The following is a 2,414-nucleotide window of genomic DNA, read 5'->3' on the forward strand; positions in this document are numbered from 1 at the left end:
TATATATATATATATATATCCCATAATCTACACACTTGCTAGTGGGTGTGTAAATTATGACAGCCACTTTAGAGATCAATTTGGAAATATCTAGAGAAGATGAAGATGCAGATTTCACACAATCCAGCAAGTTTACTACTAGGTGGCTACTATGGACTGAAACGTGTCCCCCACCAAAACTCACACGTTGAAGCCTTTACTCCCAACACAACCAAACCTGGAGACAGGGTCTTCGGTAGCTTATTTAGGTTAAATGAGATAATAAGGGTGGGGCCCTAAACCGATAATGATAAGAAGAGGTTAAGGAAGCTCTCCAACTGGTTCTCCTCTCTGCCTTCTGAGGAAGAAGCTAGACAGAGACCATCTGCAGGTCAGGAAGACAGCCTGTACCAGTATCCAATCACACTGACAACCTGATCTTGACCTTCCACCCTCCAGAACTGTGAGAAAATCAATTTATGCTGTTTACAAAATACGATAAAAATTAAAATTTTTCAGTAACAACAGAGCAAAGTAAAATACTAAAACCCTGCCAACTAGGTAGTGAAAGTATCCAAGTGCCTCACAATATAGCTCATTATTCAATCTAGTCACTCAGAGTTGCTGCAAAACAATAGAGTTCCAAATCCTGTGCTTACAACCAGATTTTCCCAGGATAAAAAGGAAATGATGCTGTGAAGCATAATTTTATTCTATGTAGGTGTCTACAATAAAAGTATAATGCTTTAAAGCCAGGATTGAAACTGAAATATAATTGATTCTAATACATTCTCTTTTTTTCTTTCCTTTTTTCCTTTCTTTTTTTTCTTTTTGGTGCAGAAAACAAAGTTATCCAGGAAAGGAGGCTTGCTTCATTCACCTAATCATCAGTGGTAAAGATGGATTAAAACCCAGCCCCTTAGAGTCACAGTTCAGTGGTCTTGTTACAACACAACAATGCAGCAAAGCCCTTCCTGGCTTCTTGGTCAACAGACAAAACAGTCCTAAAACTGACCTGATTCTGTGTTCTGGGCTGGCATGAACCTGCGTAGAAACAACAGGAGTGGCAGGCACTTTCTTCCTGAAGCAGATGTGGAGAAGTATTATACCTGCGATGAAAGGAAAAAAAGAGAAAACCCAGTTTATTTTCAGAATGTTTTAGCATTATGAGTAGTTCATTTCCTATTAATTTTCTCTTTACCTCATTATTTCTTGCCAATAGTTTAATGATATGACCGCACTTAAAAACAGATAAAATTTGGTATTCAAAATCCAAAGAACAGGAACTTCCCTGTGGTCCAGGGGTTAAGAATCTGCCTTGCAATGCAGCAGATGTGGGTTTGATCCCTGGTGGGGGAACTAAGATCCTACATGCTGTGCGGCAACTAAGCCAGCCTGTTGCAACAAAGACCCCATGTGCCACAACGAAGACAAAACACAGCCAAATAAATAAATATTTCAAAATCCAAAGAAGAATACAGTCATTCAAAGCTCCATCTGGTTCAGCTTCTTCATCTTACTGGTGAGGAGGCCGAGATCTGGAAAAGTTACTTAAAGCATTAATGACAACAGTTACTTAGTAGCAGAGCTCAGTTCAGAGCCTAATTCTTGACACTTTAGTCCAGTATTCATCTGTACATCATAGATCACAATGTCTCTTTTTGGAGAATCAAATATGAGCAAAAAAGAAAAAAAAAAAACAAAAAACATGTTATTTCTCTAGGAGTATTTGTCAAGCATCTGAAGATAAATGTGGTATAGAGCTAAATTGATACGTTCTAAATCCAAATAAAAAACACTGCTTCCTCACTCAATAGATATAATCCAACCTCAAGATATTTAGCTTGCCTTCTATAGGATACTTAGGGCTTCCCATGAGGCTCAATGGTGAAGAATCCGCCTGCAATACAAGAGCCACAGAAGACGTGGGGTTTGATCTCTAAGTCAGGAAGATCCCCTGGAGGAAGAAATGGCAACCCACTCCAATATTCTGGCCTGAGAAATCCCATGGAGTACAGTCCATGGGGTCACAAAGGGTCAGATACTACTGAGTGACTATGCATACGCCCGCGTGCACACACACACACACACACACACTTGTAGGACATTTAACTGCTTCTTTTATTGACCATTCAGTATTTCAATATGAAAACACCAGCACCATGAATCATTCTGATCTTTCTTAACTTTGCTCTCAACAAGTTCTTTTGTTACTCAATTACTTCTTCAATTCCAAAGCTCCTTCACTCAAAAATGAGAAGCTTGGACTAATCGCACGGGCCTTCTAACTCTTAAAATCGTTATGCCCAAGAATAGCTTCATCTTTAACGACATTTTCCTTTTCTGATCAACTATGTGTTGTCATGTTTGTTAATCTCTGTGATCATATTAGTACAACAGTTCAAACATCAGTAATATTGCCCTCAAATACACAG

At 38.8% G+C, this 2,414-nt stretch overlaps 1 protein-coding gene across 1 annotated transcript in view; it reads right to left on the reverse strand.

Moving 5' to 3' along the window:
* Window positions 1–1,972, reverse strand: part of WDFY3 (WD repeat and FYVE domain containing 3) — a 259,636-nt gene extending 257,664 nt beyond the window's left edge. The window contains exon 1 of the mRNA XM_010845983.1: window positions 995–1,972. The gene's annotated coding sequence lies outside the window, so the exon portion shown is untranslated. The remainder of the gene's footprint in view (window positions 1–994) is intronic.
* Between the last annotated feature and the right edge of the window lie 442 nt (window positions 1,973–2,414).

This window comes from Bison bison, unplaced genomic scaffold (genome assembly GCF_000754665.1).
Source record: "Bison bison bison isolate TAMUID 2011002044 unplaced genomic scaffold, Bison_UMD1.0 scf7180017864228, whole genome shotgun sequence".
Lineage (NCBI taxonomy): Eukaryota > Metazoa > Chordata > Mammalia > Artiodactyla > Bovidae > Bison > Bison bison.